This window comes from Polypterus senegalus, chromosome 12 (assembly GCF_016835505.1).
Source record: "Polypterus senegalus isolate Bchr_013 chromosome 12, ASM1683550v1, whole genome shotgun sequence".
In the NCBI taxonomy this organism is placed as follows: Eukaryota; Metazoa; Chordata; class Cladistia; order Polypteriformes; family Polypteridae; genus Polypterus; species Polypterus senegalus.
In genome coordinates, this window is record NC_053165.1 from 158,077,689 (window position 1) to 158,095,580 (window position 17,892).

A 17,892-nucleotide genomic window follows, 5' to 3' on the forward strand; every position below is an offset into this window, starting at 1 on the left:
TCGGCTCAGTGCTGGAGTCCAGAGAGGAGGGCTGGAAGAGAGCAACGCGGGGCGCACGTCTATGGGATAGATCGGCGTGTTTTGTGTTTACTTCTTTTCAATATCAGTAAAATAACTCTCGCACAAATAATAACAATTCATAAAGACGACGTAAAAATGGCGTCCACAAACGAAGTGATTAGTTCCTGTATTATATGTTCTGTAGTCCTATGTAATTTCCGTTTCGCGTGGTCATACGTAATTTCCGTTTCAAACGCAAAAAGAATTTTATATATATAATATTAAAATAATATTATATATATGTTGCAGCTGGAGATCCACAAAGGGAGAAAATGAATCCTGTATCATGAAGTCATTTTTATTCCTGAGCTTTCAGCCCCTGCAAGGGGCCTCCATCGGAGGATAATGCTTAGACTTACAAGAATCAAAGGCAATATATTGAAAAAATTGGTGGAGGGTACAATGTACAAGTAAAATTTAAGGTCCGTACTAAAAATGCCAGAGAGCTGGCTGAATCTTGGCTATCAAATGAGAACGCCATCAACAGACATTTGGACATAAACCCTGCATATGCAAACTTAAGAAGAACATGTTCATAATAAAAACTTTACAACCAATACCAAACCCCCAAAAATCACACTGACTTAGCTATAACTATAAAAATGTAGGACAGCCAGGGGGACGCCCCTGTGATGGAAGGACCAGGGGACCTCCCCTGGAACATGAGAGGGCAAGCCCCCTGGCTCACAACAGAGCCACAGGTTTGGAGCGTAGAATCTCAACCCTGCAGGGGCCTGTGGCCGCCGCCAGGGGGCGCATGGACTGTTTTGGATTCCTGAAGTCCAGCACTTTCACTACACCCGGAAGTGCTGCTGGAAGAGGATCTGGGAGCACCTGGAATACTTCTGGGTGCCCTATAAAAGAGGCCACCTCACTCTGTTCGAGGTGGTGGAGGACAAAGCTTGCTGGGAGAGGAGTGGAGGCAGCAGAGAAAAAGACAAAGAAAACCGAAGAAGAGAGAGATGGGGCTGCGCACTGTTACTTTGGGTGATTATGTACTGTGCTCTGTAGTGGGGAGCGAGGAATAGAGCTGCCCCACAAGGAAATACACTGTGTGTTGCTTTTGGACTTGTGTCTCTGTGCCTGTCTGTGTCATGTTTGGGGAGCTGTACACCCCTGGTATTCCACTATATATTATATATGGGACGTTCAAATAGTTTCCACTTTTTTTTTTTTTAACTCTGTTTATTAAGTATTTCAAAAACAAATGACATCACTTTCCTACATAATCACCTTTGTTGTTATGCAATTGTCCCAGAGTCCTACCAACTTTTTAATGCCCAATTACTACTCCCCCCACCTGCACTATTTCCAATGAAAATATAAAAGTGCAGAAACTTTTTGAACGTCCATCGTATATTATATATATATATATATATATATATATATATATATATATATATATATATATATATATATATATATATATATATATATATATATATCATACACACACACACACACATACATTTTTTCTTAACTTCTGCATTAAATCTCCACAGAGTATAGGTTATAATATAGGAGCAACATAAGCAAAATGCATTAAATAAGCCATTCTTCTTTATCCTTTTTAGTATAAATAACAACTCGTATAAGAATCCTGAGATAAAAACCATTCCCCTGTGAGGCTCAGTATCATTTTATTTCCAACCGCAAGTGAAGACTTGGATAATTGAGGCCATTACATGCACCCAGCCCTCCTGCCATTATTTGCTAAACCGTCAGTCCGTTTGCCAACCTACAAACCACACAACAGTCAACGTGTCCATTATTTTTTTTTCTCAAATTTAAGCCCACATAACTTTGTTTTTCCTTCTAACTTGTGCCCCAAGTTGCTTATCATCACATTATAGCAGGTATTATTTTGTCCAATTTTTTTCTTTTCAGAACAGAATTTTTAAAGGGAACCCAACCTCTCATCCCCAACAAGTCCAGATATATAAATAAGAAGCTGTAGCCCATTTGTGTGTGTTTTATGCTGGAGTAGGTCTGTTTTCAAAAGAAGTCTTGAGCCACCAGATTAAAAAGATTTAAGGTTTGCTAGCACTTCATTAATTTATGGCATATAAAAGTCTTAAAGTGAAATATTGGTTAAAATAATACCATCACAAAGTAAAAAATTAAGATAAAAAACAAGACAACAGTGCAGGAGGACAACAAAACCTATAATAAGTTATTATTTTAATCAATTACATTTCTCTAATAAGATGCTTTCTTCAGAACAGGCCACATCACATGCCTGTCTCAACATGGCTGCCCACCTGTGCTCTCCATTGTGTTGTCCTTTTCAGTTCATGGTGTGTGAGATGGTCATTCATTTGCTTGGTAAGAGAGAGAGTGAGGTTAAGCAAACAAATTTATAAATTCTCTGTCCAACCCCTAGAGCCAATACAACAACATTTATTTCTATAGCACATTTTCATACAAATAATGTAGCCCAAAGTGCTTTACATGATGAAGAAAAGAGAAATAAAAGACAAAGTAAGAATTAAAATAAGACAACACTGATTGACATAGAATAAGAGTAAGGTCCGATGGCCAGGGACGACAGAAAAAACAAACAAAACAAAAAAAACACACTCCAGACGGCTGGAGATAAAAAATAAAATCTGCAGGGGTTCCAGACCACGGGACCACCCAGCCCCCTCTGGGCATTCTACCTAACATCAATGAAACAGTCCTCATTATATTTAGGGTTCTCTTGGAAGGACTTGATGATGATGGTCATGTGGACTTCTGGCCTTTAATCCATCAATGTAGGAACATCATGATGCTTTGATTAGGTGGTGGTGGGGCAGGTCGGACGTCATGGTACTTAAAGGCTTCTGATACAAGCCAGTTCCAAACAGCCATGCTTCAGACCAATGGGGGAATAGAACATCTTCACACCTGCCACCCCCCCAAAACCATTTGTTGAGCTAAAGTTTGCCAGTTAGGCAGCCTGACTTTCCTATGGGGGTTGACTGAGAGACTCCACTATCACCAAACTGTCGAAAAATTCAAAGAGACCCATTCCTAAAAGGCCGGGGTAAGCATCAATGCTTCTCACTAATGTAACACTAATATTACATTGCTTTGCCTAAATTACAAATAAAGACATACAAAATATCTATCAACTTGTATGCAAAATTTCACATCACAACACGCTGTGTTTGCAGGGGTTTTGTCTGAGTGCTCTGGTCTCCTCCTACTGTCCAACAAGATAATGTGCATTTGAGATGCTAAATTTGCCCTTTTTTGTGTGTGTGTGTTCACTCTGCGATTGACTGGCACCCTGTGCAGGGTTTGTTCCTACCTTGCACCCTTTTGCTAGCTGGTGTAGGTTCCATTTCCGCCCAAAACCGCGACCCTGGTCTGGATTAAGTGGGTTGGAAAATTGCACAACCAAGCCGCCAGACTGAACAGCTATAATGACTTGTTAAGAGTCAAGAATAAATTTGAAAAACCGGGAAGGATTTGCATTGCCATACTTGCAAGAAAATGTCTTCAATATGTCTTTGCTTTAGTTGTACAAAACTATGGTTGCCTTTTTTTTTTTTTTTTAATTTCTTCCATAAGGTCTCAAAGAGAACTTCAGCCATGCAGGATGTTTGGGACTCTCATGTATGGATGCCATTCAACAGCCATATTATGTGACCCTTTAATAACCTGCTATAATAGAATCCCTTTCCTGGGACAATTCAGATACTTTTTGTATATCACACTTTACAGAGTGCCGCACATTTTAAATTTGACATTGCTCAAGTTACATCGCGTTTGTATTTTAATGCAAATTAACACTTGCATACCCCTTTTCCATGATGTTCTCTAAAAACGATTATTTCGCAGAGTTTTTAATAACAACGATATAAGTAAACTGACAGTGTACATTACCTTTCTGATTCTTTTCCACTGGTTGACGTTTTAATTCCAACCACATTTTTCCTGATGCACCTTGGCGTCTCCCTGCTGAACTTCTCCGTCTTTTCTTTGTTTCGTTTCTGATCCTAATGTAAAAAAACCCGGGGAACGCAGTGAAGAGAGCGTGGTGACGTGGCGGCCACGGATTGGTTACTGCATTTACCATCAAGCGGCTACGGCGCATGCGCCGTTAATCTTGGCGCCTTTTCTTTAAGTGGTGAAGACCGTTCAGGTTTTTAAGTATTTGGAAAAGTTTAAAATGTAGCGAGAACTTTTACGAATTTAAAAGAAGGTGGAAAACTGGAACAGTTAAGTCAGAAAAATACAAAATTAGAGGATAATAATCAGCAACAAGAACCGTCACCGTCATGCAAATTTAGACCATGGCTTCACTGTGGGTAAGCACACGAATATCAGTAACGTCTGACCGTCTGCTTGCACTTGACACTTTAATTAGAATTCTTGCTTTTAATGCAGGACACCCAAAAAACGGACTCTTCACTTACGGGTTTTAGTGAAAAGCAAGCTTATAAATCTGGTTTATCAATACCGTTAATCAAATACGTTATCAGCCATCCATCGGTCTGTCATTGGACTTTACACAGTGCGAGATGAGGCAGGATACCTGATCTAGATGTCTAGGTGGCACCCATGCCAAATGATATCAGGGCAGCCGGAGAATAGAATGATCTTACTACAGTTATTGAAAAGCTAAATGAGTAGCCTGAGCAGCAACATGCAGAAGTAACGAGCTGTCAGACTTGATTTACGTGCTGAAATCGGAGGGACCCTGGCATTATCGACATTCCTTAAGGATCTGCTTTCTACGGGCGTTTTATTTATCCTGGCAATTTAAAGAAGCCCGCTCCACCAGACTGTAGTACGCTATTCGTGAATTCTGTTTATGACTTCATTTGTGAAACATTGGGTTTAAGAAACAAATCTAAACTTAATTCGTCACGTTATAATCCGTGCTTGCTCACGACAGTGTGGTGGTTGTGACCGTCGCTTATACACTATGAACATAAGCGGATGTCCGCGAACCTGAGCTGCTTGCATTACACTAGAACAGGTGTTGTTTATTTTCCTTACGACCCAATCTTGCCCCTCTCGGTGTCTTCAAAACCCATTCCTTCATGATCGTCGGGCAGGGGGCAGTGGCGTAGCTCGGAGGGGGCGCTCCGCCCCGGGCGGCACATTTTTGGGGGCGGCATTATTGGCCACAAGGCTTAGTACAATTTGTGTGTAAGCAGCAAGGTTCGGAAAAATATCACTCATTTATGAAAAAAAGTCAAATTTTCTGATTTTTTTTTAACCACAAATGCTTGAAAAATAATATTCAGACTGTCCTTCTGCATCAGACACAGCAGTTGAAAGGTATGAGTCAATGACAAAAATAAACATAAACATTACACCGATAATAATTTCTAGGAAGATAAACAACTAATTTACAATTTATAATTTCGTTATTAATCCGACTGCGTTCTTGCTCTGCGCAGAAAACATCCCCACCTATCACTTGTACCTTACTTTGGTTGTGGTTTTCGTAGCGTAATTATATTAAACTAATAATTAGAACACGGCTTATCAGTGCGTCTATACTATATTCTTGTCTAGCTGATGCGTATAAATGTATATAAAAAATATTGCTGTTTCTTTATATATGAATAAATCTATGCGAAATGTATGTAAATTTTTCTCTATACGTCATTTTAATTGTCTATTTAAATAGTTTACCATATTTAGATATGTTGGAGGGCGGCAAATTGAAGCACCGCGCCGCCCGCCCCGCGCGGCACGAACTCGAGTTACGCTACTGGCAGGGGATCTCCCTTCTAGATTAACCTGTATAGTTGGGGGTTTGTCGCCGCCTGTCACTGTAAAAAAGTCAGTAAATTTAACGGTGAAAATACTGTTAATGTTGAAAGTAAAATACCTTTTATGAAAAAAGGGAAAGTTACCTCACGTTCTACTGAAAATTACCGGTATATCTTAAACAATACATTTCGTTATGTTTTACAGCCAAGTTCAGTAAAATCCGTATTTTTGAAAATACGTTACATACCGTTTAGTGATACATTACAGTTACACTGAAAAAAAATCGCAGTTAATCTAACAATGTAAAACTGTAAAATAGCGCAGGTAAACAACTGTAAAGCGCTGTGTCAGTAACACTGAAGTTACGATATTTGCATAAGGTCACGCCCCCGTTTACCGTATTCTTCTATCCTTTGAACAGTCGGGAAAAAATTGTAAACAACGTTAGCAGACTTATTTTTCCCTGCGTGCTGAAGGTTTTTTGAGCTTATTGAAGCTGATTTATGGTGCGTTGTATAACTTATATTCTATAAGCTGGCACGCCTATTGGACCGCAAACACCACAAAAGCAAACTTTACTTCTCCACCAGACAATGGGACATAACATTCTTAAACACTGAATTATTTTCAGTAAATATAATTAAATGATACGTGTTTGCTGTGTGTTGTTGTTACTTTACTGATGCAGACTGTGTACTGGTGTTTGATCACGACAATATTTGCTAGTGGTTTATTATTGATTGGCAAACTTCTTACACTGCGCGTATTTCAGGTTATGGTGAAATGTTCATTTCTGTTGGAATGTGTTGTAAAGAAAAAACAGTTATTTACTACAAAGTTATACTGTAGAGTTAAAAAGACAGTCACTTTATTTTTTTACGGTAAAATTCTGGCAACCACAGCTAAATTTACTTTACCGTAAATTTAATATTATTATTTTTTTTTTTTTACGGTGCGGAGCAAGTCGTACTTCGCGAATCAGTGCTGATCGCAGGAGCAATGCCTGGTGGGCCCTGGTCTAATCATGGGCCGGCCGTTTCATGAAATAAATTTTATGTACTGGTTACTGTTTGACATTAAAATTTAATTTTCTAAACTACTAAACATTATCTGTCCGGTACTGCGATTTCTCTAATTCTATATAATACATTACGTTATCAAGTTGTTTTAGTAGTCAGTAAACAACGTTGCGGCAAAAAATTTGGTTAAAACTGCCTTTTGCTGATTTCTGTGTCGATACCACTACATTTCGGTTAGCATATACATTATTGCAATTTATTTGATCTCATATCTAGTATTTAAATTCCTCGGTAGTAATAATTAGATTATGTATTATGAATTTTATATTTTCTCTGGTCGTCGGTAATTAGTGGTTTTCAGCTGCAATTATTAGTATGATGAAATAAAGTTATAAAGCACAGGATAGGAATATTTCATATTAGGACGGCACATTTATAGTTTATCGTTAAGTTAATGAACATTAAATTATAACCGCGGTTATCATTGATTCCATTGTAAATTAGCAGCAACTCGCCTACTAGGGTACTGGCACTTGGACTTGACATTTGACTCTAATAACGTGTAAGCCGTGTTACTAAATTTTTATTTTTCATTAAATTTTATTTCTAAGCATGTCGTCAAATTTTTAAGTTGTGTCTAAACAGCAGTGTACAGATTGAGTTTGGCAACAGTTTAGATATCATAGGATCATAGCGAGAGCCGCGTACTCGCCACAAATTTTAAGAAAATTACAATGAATAATGGGCCGACCACGTCACCTCACTCGTTGAAGGATGCCCGGGCCGGTTTTGAGGCCCAATCAGCTCCTGGCTGCCTGGCATAGCTGAGCAACGGTGATAGTTTAATCAACCCGCGGTGACCCACCACCACAATTTTCCCAAAACATATGTGACCCATAGCTTAGGAAACTCTGCACTACAGAGCTGCGAATGAATGAACGAATCTTTCGTGCCGCCGCGCTCTTGCATATTGTAGCGACGGATGGCACTGACATCCCAGGAGGCTTTGCGGCGCTGCTGCTGCTAAAATTAAACAGTTAATTTATTATATAATTTATGTTGTATTTTATAATAGTTCTTGTCTTTAATGTTGGGTTATAGCTTTTGGTAACGGGAGTGTTTTATGGAAGTTAAAGGGGAGGTTGGAATTTGCCTACCACCACTAACCAATGCGGACTAAAGATGTGGTGTGGAGTAGTTGAGTGCTGTTGTTTTGTAATAATCGCGTTCCTTGAGAGTACAATTTATACCAATATTATAAGAAAATGTGTTTTTTTAATTATAGTTAGTTTGTCTGTGATGTTACAATATGACCAAACGGTTGCAATCAGGTTCTAGAAAGTGTGAAATGCCACAACTAAATTGTAGGGGAAAGAGAAGCCGCCTATAGAAGCAATGATGAGAATTGCGAATGGTAACCCAAGTATAATATTAGATTTACCGTGAAACTGACATTCTGGCATGGTGGGGTTTTTTTGCTTATTTTTTTAATTGACCCCGACTTTTACTTGAACTTTGCCTGCTAGCATCACTAACCATAAGACTGCCATCCTTGAGTTATTTTATTCCTCTCCCTTTATTGTAATTTGGCCACCACCTTTATGGCCTTTTCCATGTGCCATTCTCTACATTGGAAAAGCTAAAAGCATTCACAGGGTAACTTTGCCTGATAGGAACAACCGAAAAGAGCTTTGTTCTGTTAACAATGGGTGTGAAAAATTGATCTTTTTAATATGGAAGGGCAGCATTGTAAGAGAGCAGCTATAAATGCTGGCTGGGCAATGCTGCATTCCTTACTTTCAAAGTGGCACAGCACTATTTTCTGATTTCTGATGGGAGGTTCCACATTGTGGAGTTTAAAATTCATCTGTTGAACTTTGCCAGGCACATCCAAAGCAAAATGGAGTACAATACAAAATAAGAAGATGAAATGAATCAATTCATAATTAACATTCATTCTGTTTCCCCTCAGCATTGAGTGGCATCCCTAAATTTGCCCAGTGTGAGTGGATGAGTGTAGTGTGTACCCTTCAGTGAACTGGTGCTACGTCCAGGGTTGCAGCACTCCGAAGAGATCTAACTTTCCATGACATGGTCCTATCTGAGCATTTCTAATAAAAAAAATGAACGAGTTGTGCAGTTTTGCATCTTCTTGTTATTAAAAAAAAAAAATCATTAAGTACCACGAATGAATGTCACATTTTAATTTTAGCCTTCAGATTGATGGAGCCGCTATAAATAGGAATCTGACAGAATGTTTGAACTTGTGCCTGTTTTGTGCCCGCTCAGATGCCTCTAAGCTGAGTGGCACAGTTTCTTCTCATTGGTCTTTTTAGAAAGTTTGCCAGGTAAGCTGAAGTCATGAGATTGGCTTTCCGATTGGAATGCCACCCCTCCCCATGTTGAACACGCTCCGGAGTGCCTGGATTTATTCCAGTTTTCCGTGTGACAAGAAATGAACCACATAGTTGGTTGTTCCCCGTGACTGGCAGATAATTGCTTGACAATTTAGCTTAGTGGGATCAGCTCTTCAAATCAGAGTGTGGACCCGGAGCTTAAACTCTTACACTGTAATCCTGTAGGTTCGTGTCTGTTGTATTTAGACAGGGGAGTGGCAACTGGTATGACAGCTGGCATGCAGTAAATGGAGCCTGCGTGCCTTGTTAGGAATAAAGAGCTGTCCTTGTGTCATGATTTGTTGAGTCTGGCATGGGGAGATGTCATCTCAGCTGGCTAGGGACATTATCTTTATGCGCAAGACTGGCAGACAGTATCGCTTTACTAATCAATACAATATAATTGTGTATACAGTAGCCCAGAATCACACAAGTGTAACACCAAGGCCTCCAGCTTGATCCCTGCCTTAGTGTGTCTCTCAGCATGTGTCACTTAACAAGCCGGTGCTGTCATGTTAGAACTATGGGAACAGTTGTACTGTACCTGTAAAACACCTGGGGTCCTGCTCAGGGCCGTCTTCACGGCATTATAGGCAAAGCCTACCTATACAACCACTCGCAGGAATAAAAATGTAAACGGTCGGTAAAATTAAACATACAGTGGGTATAGAAAAGAATCCCCCCCTTCGAAATATTCCCATTTTGTTTGCTTTACAGCCTTAAATGAAAACACACAAACCAATATTTCTTCCCAGCTTTACTTACTCAATGCAATCTCTAACATCCAAGTGAAAGATATCATGGCTACAGTTCAGGAAAACTTTAAAAAATAAAAAACAAGAAATCCTGAGATAAATAAAGGATCAAACTCCATCAGGTGTCAATGGCCACCATTTCCATTGTGGTTGCTGTCTTCCTCCCACCGTTGATCAGCTGTAATGAGTGTGATCAGTGAAGCTGTTCCTGGTCCATTCATTCCCTTCCTTGGCAGAGCAACTGACAGCAAACAACTGACTACGGGTGGCAGGCCACTTAATGCAGCCTCTAACATCCAAGTGAAAGACATCACAGCTACAGTTCAGAAAAAATTTGTAAAAAAATTAAAAACAAGACCTACTGAGATTAATAAAGGACCCCCCATGTCATTTTGTTGACCCCCCTTTTGCTTTAATGACACCCTTGAGTCTGTTGATTCTTCTCTATCAGCTTTGCACACCTAGATTGTGTAATATTTGCCCCCCTCTCAGTGTTCAAGTTTGGTCAAACTGGCCGGTGAGCGTTGGTGGTCTGCTATCTTCAGATCTTTCCACAGATTTTCAGTGTGATTTCGGTCTGGACTCTCACTGGCCACACCAGGTCATTCACTTTTTTCTCCTTCAGCCACCATGTTCTCAATGTTGCTGTGTGCTTCGGGTCATCGTCGTGTTGAAAGCTGAACATTCGGCACATCTTCAACTTTCTGGCAGAGGGTAGCAGGTTTTCCTCAAGTCAGTATTTTGCCCCATCCACTTCTCCTCTAATGAGAGCCCCAGGCCCCCCACAACAGGATGCTGCCCCCTCCATGCTTTACTGTAGGTATGGCGTGTTGTGGATGGTGAGCTGCACTGGCATACTGTTGGTATTGAGGCCAATTAGTTTGAATTTGGTCTCATCTGACCATAAGACCTTTACCCACTTGGCATCAGAATCTTCAAGGTGCATTGTGGCAAAGCTCAGACGAGCCTTAATGTGGCCTTTCTTGAGAAGTGCGACCCTCCTGAACAAGTCACAATTGTGGAGCGCTTGTCAAATTGTTGTCACCTGCTTACCGTTAATGACCACTCTTTGACATAAAGTCCAGTAACTCCTTCAAAGCGGCCATTGGCCTCTCAGTAGCCTCTCTCACCAGTTTCCTCCTTGCTCTTCCATCCAGTTTGGATGGTCCTAGTAGTGCCAAACACTTCTTTATTGTGGACTTTACTGGGCTCCTTGGGATTGATAAAGCCTTTGAGATGTTTTGGTCTCCATCTCCTGCCTTCTGTCTGTCCACAACTCTGTCCCCGAGATCTTCTGAAAGTGGCCTGCCACCCGTAGTCAGTTGTTTGCTGTCAGTTGCTCTGCCAAGGAAGGGAATGAATGGACCAGGAACAGCTTCACTGATCACACTCATTACAGCTGATCAACGGTGGGAGGAAGACAGCAACCACAATGGAAATGGTGGGCACTGACACCTGACGGAGTTTAGGGGGGTCCTTTATTCATCTCAGGATTTCTTGTTTTTGATTTTTTACAATTCTTCTGAAGTGTAGCTCTGATGTCTTTCACTTGGATGTTAGAGAATGAATTGAGTAAGTAAAGCTGGAAAAATATTGGTTTGTGTGTTATCATTTAAGACAGTAAAGCAAACAGAATGGGAATATTTCAAAGGGGGGGATTCTTTTCTATACCCACTGTATATTTATTATATTAGTATATCCAACCAAATTGGCATCATTGGGGGGCCATACAAACTACTGAGTACAACTTGGAGTTGCTGCAATGAAATTTCGGCCCAACGGGCTCCCCTGCCTGCCTGCTGCTGTATCATTTGTTCCCTTTGATTTTTGGGGTGTCTTTGAGTTCAGCCCCTTGTTGGTTCATCATTTTCATTTCCATCCTTTCATTCCTCACACATCACCATATCAGTCCATAGCAGTAGAGAGAGCCAGCAGGTTTTTTTTTTCCAATGAGATCTGATGTGTTTTCAAAGTGGTCCTTTCATTTTTTGAGCAGTTTATTTATTGTATTGGTACTTCCAACAAAAGCAGTATTTAAACATTAAAAAATATGCTGTACAGCAAAGCTTAAACAACACAAACCTTTGAACAATTTAATATGAGCCTTAAACAACACAGAATTTCAACCCATAAATGCCACTCAATTGCTAAACCATACAGATGGAGATGGCACAGTATGAAATTACTATGAATTATTTATTATTAATCAAGTGTTGAACACAAACATTTGTGAAAATTCTTTACAGAGAATTAAGTTGAAGCAACCTTAACATATACGATTTTACATTATATGGTGCGTGAGGTCCATACCAGGGGTCTTCAATCACGGTCCTGGAGAGCCACAGTGGCTGCAGGTTTTTGCTCCAACCCAGTTGCTTAATAAAAAGCACTTATTGCTAAAGTAACACTTCTGCTTCACTTTAGTGATTTTGAGCCCTTATTGCTTAATTTTGTCGTAAACAGCTATTTGAATTGCTCCTTATTATCAATAACATGCAAATGACAAGAGAGAGCAGCATTTCTCCATTTAGCTTATTTACATTTACACCTGTGTGTATTTATCTGCACTTTTGGGTTTAATTAAATACTTGGAAGAAAAATGAAGAGAAAAAAGTGAAGGACTGAGAATTACTCGTCCATTTTAGCCTTCAAATCATTTGCATGATAGAAAGGGAAAGAAAATCTAGGATATGAGAATGACCTGACATAGCAGAGTTCATTTAATTTCATAGCTTGTTAGTGCTTTATTGGCAAGAATTGCTTTCTAATTAAGCAACCAGGTCAGAACAAAAACCTGCAGCCACTGCGGCTCTCCAGGACTGGGATTGAGGACCCCTGGTCCATACACATACTGGCACGTGAGGTGGCAGAGGTGAATGCCAATGTCCACTTGTAACACAATGACAAATATTTATAGTTTAGTATAGTATAATATTCATTTATTGACAGCAAGTCTCATGCCCAACATGCCCATGTGTTAAGACAGCCCTGCTCACCATGAAGAGCGCTATATAAAATCGGACGGTGACTGGTGGAATGTCCTCGTGTCCTCGCTTGATGCCAATGAAGATCTACTCCTGCCGGAGTTCATGATGTAAAAGAATGGACACAATTGCACTGTGCCTGTGTTAGTGTTAACTTCTAAAGGGCACAATTTAACAAAAGGTAATCAATATAATCGCCATCGTTGATTTCCTTGTTTACCCAGAGTTATGCCCTTCTCTTAAAAGCGTTCAAAATGTAGAATTATGGGAGAAGTTTTCCACTGGATTGGTTTCTCCTAAAGCAGTGTGAGGTGGTGTTGCTGTGCTGAAAAAGTAAACACACCCAATGAATTAAAAAAAAAACAAAATTAACATTTATGGCCGTATTAAAATTTGATCTTCATTTAAACAGGAGCTATAGATAAAGGTGATTATAATATAACATACATGATGCCACATTGACATGATGTAGTTCACTGTATAATTTAAATAAACATCCATCCATTATCCAACCTGCTATATCCTAACTACAGGGTCACAGGGGGTCTGCTGGAGCCAATCACAGCCAACACAGGGCACAAGGCAGGAAATAAACCCCGGGCAGGGCGCCAGCCCACCACAGGACACACACACACCAAGCACATAGTAGGGACAATGTAGGATCGCCAAGGCACCTAACCTGCATGCCTTTGGACTGTGGGAGGAAACACACACAGACACGGGGAGAACATGCAAACTCCATGCAGGCAGGACCTGTGAAGCGAACCCTCAGGTCTTCTAACTGCGAGGCAGCAGTGCTACCCACTGCGCCACCGTGCCGCCCTTTCAATAAACATCCAATTTCGAATCTGACCGCCTCAAATACCTCAAATAGAATCGGGCGCACATGATTAGAACATTGTTAGAGAGGATCTTCTCTGACTAACATCCATGTTTAATTTGGTTTGCTGTTGAAGTGTGTTCTGTCACTGTGCTGAGATCGAAAGAGCACTCTGAGGCCTTCAGAAAGAACACTTGTCCAACTCCGGTCCTGGTGGGCCACAGTGGCTGCAGGTTTTCATTCTAACCACCTTCTTAATGAGTGAGCCGTTTGTGCTGCTGATTAGCTTGTGTTGCCTTTGTTTTAATTGACGTCACTCAGACCCCCATAGTTGTTTCTTTTTCCTTAATGAGCAGCCAAACACAAAACAAGCCACCTCGTGACCAGCTCACCTGAAAATAAAGAAAGGTGAAGGTCTCGGTCAGGTTGGTCAGCTCAGGTCACCAAAACATCTTGACGGTGGTCTTAGAATAAACAGAAAATCACCAGTCGGCTGTGGCAGAACGAGAGCAGCAACAAGGCCTGATATTCAAGAACGTTAAGAGAGCCATTTGCTAGTTAGTTAAGTGATATAAATGTTTGCCTAAATTTTAGTGCATAGTCTATTGGGAGGTTCTTACAGCCCCCATGAGTTGAATTGAATTGGTATTTTCTAATTCTTTCTAGCCTCTCTGACTATACATTATACTCAGTTAGTGACCTGCCTTGCCAGGTGTAAGGCGTTGAGGGCACACGGTTTAAATCCGGGCCTAACATGCCTTGTCTGCATTTAGTGGCAAGTAACATGAAAGATTACGTACTTTATTGAATGTACAGCGCCATACATTTAAATCATACAGAAGAAGAAATAAGGCATCTTTAAATATCGAAACAACTTTGACAAGAAAAGCTAAGTTTACAGATTTTTCAAATTTTTTTGCCTTTTATTCTACATGTGTAACAACCTTTTTCTTTATTTGTGTGGATTGTGTGCTTTGAAGTTTCACTAAATATTTTAAAATGAACTTTGGGACTGAGAGATTTCTTTCAGCATGCGTTTTGCCGGTGCTTGAATCCGCCTTACACTCCTGCAGCTACAAACGGCTTTGAGGCGGAGTGGTGGCTCTGAGGCTAAGGATCTGCGCTGGTATCCCGAAGGTTGCTGGTCTGAATCTCCGTCACTGCCAAAAGAGATGCTACTCTGCTGGGCCCTTAACCTACAGGGGCGCTGTACAATGGCTGACCCTGCACTCTGACCCCAAGGGGTATGCGAAAACCAAGTTGTTTACTTCGGGATTGATAAAGTATAATAAAAAAAAAAATTAACAGCAACAATTGGCTTCTCATTAAGAAACTGGTTGGAGTGAAATTGACTAGAGTCATCTGTTGGCTCGTACACCGACCACACGACGAAACAACACGCGGTCCAGTCCGGAAATGACCCTCCATCTGCCGCAGCCAGGTGTTATGTGGCTGGTCCAGCCACTTGGCTCCCCAACAATGAGGATCTTACGAGCCGGATCACCCTCGGGGAAACGCGCCACATGGCCACACGCTCTCTCACAATGCAGGTCATGTGCCTCAAAGTCAAACCAACGCTACCCAAGGATTTTCCGGAGAGACATGAAGGAGTCCAGTCTTTGTCTCGGGTCACTGGATAGCGTCCATGTCTCACAGCCATATAGCAAGACAGGAAGCACCAGGACTCTAAAGACTTGGACCTTCGTCCTTGTGCTGAGATATCGGGAGCGCCACGCACACCTTTCTAGCGACCTCATGACCCCCCTTGCTGTCCCAATCCATCTATTGACTTCACAGGAAGAGTCACCAGAGACATGAATGTCAATGCTGAGGTTAGTAAACCTCTCGATGAGGTCAATACACTCTCCACAGACAGACACGCTGATGATGGCCGTGCCCAAGGAGACCAAGAGGTCATTAAAGGCCTTGATTTTGATTTTTATCAGGACCCTTGCAAGCCCAGACACTCGGACTCCTCGCTCAGTCTCTCGAGAGCCCAATCAGAGTCCATGAAGATCACAGCATTGTCAGCAAAGTCAAGATCAGTGACTCTGTCCAGTGACAGCCGCTGGACCCCACGACCTTGCCCAACACCCAGTCCATACAAGCACTGAACAGAGTAGGAGCAGAACAGACCCCTGGCGGACTCACAGTACCAGTACAAGTACAGGCCGCTCGTGTTCATGGGATCCTCTCGAGGTTGCTGGATATCATGAGCAGCCTGTTTCACATACAATACAATATAATTTATTTTTGTATAGCCCAAAATCACACAAGGAGTGCCGCAGTGGGCTTTAACAGGCCCTGCCTTTTGACAGACCCCCATAGCCTTAACTCTCTAAGAAGACAAGGAAAAAAAAACTCCCAAAAAAAAATCCTTTTAGGGAAAAAAAGGAAGAAACCTCGGGAAAGGCAGTTCAAAGAGAGACCCCTGTCCAGGTAGGTTGGGCGTGAAAAAAAAAAGGGGGGGTCAATACAAAACAATAGACGGAACAAAACACAAGTCATCCTCAATACAATATGATACAGAGCAGAATTGAACAGTCGATGATATCACAGAATTTCGATTTGGGTTTGTTCAGAGTCCTAGAGACCTCGGCCATCAAGCTGACTCCCCTTATTGGCCATTCTGCAGCTGCGTAAGTGCTGGGCCAGCCAATCAGATGAAAGGACCCCTCTATCCGATGATTCCTGCGATCCCCTTTCACATCTCATTTCTGTTTGGCTGCCATTTAATGAAGAAACGGATCAATTCGGAGAACTGACTCCTTAAAAACAGGACTAATTAAAAGGAAGGGACAAGGAGTTAATTAGCAGTGAAAACTGGGCACTGAATAGGAAAAGGGTCCGAATGAATACCTGCAGCTACTGCGGCCCTCCAGGATTGGAGTTGTACACCCCTGTTATGAACACATACGAGTCTGAGAAGGGATTTAACAAACAATTGGAAATCAACCAAACCACTGTCCAGAAGATCATCTACAAGTGGAGAAGATTTCAAACATCTGCCATCATTATCCAGGCTTGGTTGCCCCAGCAAGTTCAGTTTGAGAGCAGAACATAAGATGACGAGAGAAGTCTTTAAGAACTCCATAATTTTATCATGGGACCTCCAGGTGGCTCATGCCACTGTTGATGTCAAAGTGCACGAGTCTACCATTACACAAATTCGAACTACATAGGAGGTGTGCAAGGAGGAAACGGAAAGAACATCACGACAAGACTAAAGCTAGACCTCAATTCAATTGAACACCTCTGGGTGGCACATTATGTTTCCGACACCACCACCCTGTCCAGGATTTCAGTGATGCCCTGGTCCAGATCTGGGAGGAGATACCCCAGGACACCATCCGTCGTCTCATTAGGACATTGTCAGGCCAGTATACAAACTGCTGAGTACGATTTGGAGTTGCTGCAATGAAATTTCGGCCGAATGAACTCGCCCGCCTGCTGCATCATTTGTTCACTTTGACTTTCAGGAGGGCTTTGAATTCAGCCCTCTGTCGGTTGATCCTTTTCATTTCCATCCTCTCGTTCCTCACACATCACCATAGCAGTCCATAGCAGTGGAGAGACCCAGCAGGAATTTTTTCCCATTGAGATCTGATGTGTTTTCAAAGTGTTCATATAATTTTTTTGAGGAGTTTATATTGTTAATTATTTTCCATGTTGGGCCAAGGCTGGTTGCGTACTTGGGATCCACACTGAAAAAAATAAATAAATCACTGCGGTGTGAATCTTAGTGGCACTGCGCCCGCTACAGCTAGTTGAATCTCCAGTTCTAGCCCCTTGTCTGAACCAAGTGATGTACTCGCCTAACATTTTGTACTATTTATTATCGATGGCGTATTTTAAGTTGTGTTTGAGTGCTCTCCACTTTGTTAAATAAAGATTGGCTGAAGACTGACAGTTGACAAAATGGCAAGAGAGCAAGTCTGCAATGTGCCATCGGCCTCGCTGCCTGTCAGAGGCCCCAGTTAAGCCGCTATCGTAATGGCATTGAGGCAACCGCACCCAGCCTTGAGTCTTTGCTGATAAGCGGCTGTCAAGGCTGATCGAGGGGTGTCGCCTACAATGACACATCTTCTCGTACATTTACTCGTGGAATGATCAGGTGATGCCCTCCCCCTGTCTGGTGGG

General features: G+C 41.5%; 1 protein-coding gene across 1 annotated transcript in view; it reads left to right on the forward strand.

Moving 5' to 3' along the window:
- Positions 1–17,892, forward strand: part of LOC120540015 (volume-regulated anion channel subunit LRRC8C-like) — a 67,583-nt gene that overhangs the window by 15,709 nt on the left and 33,982 nt on the right. The window lies entirely within an intron of this gene.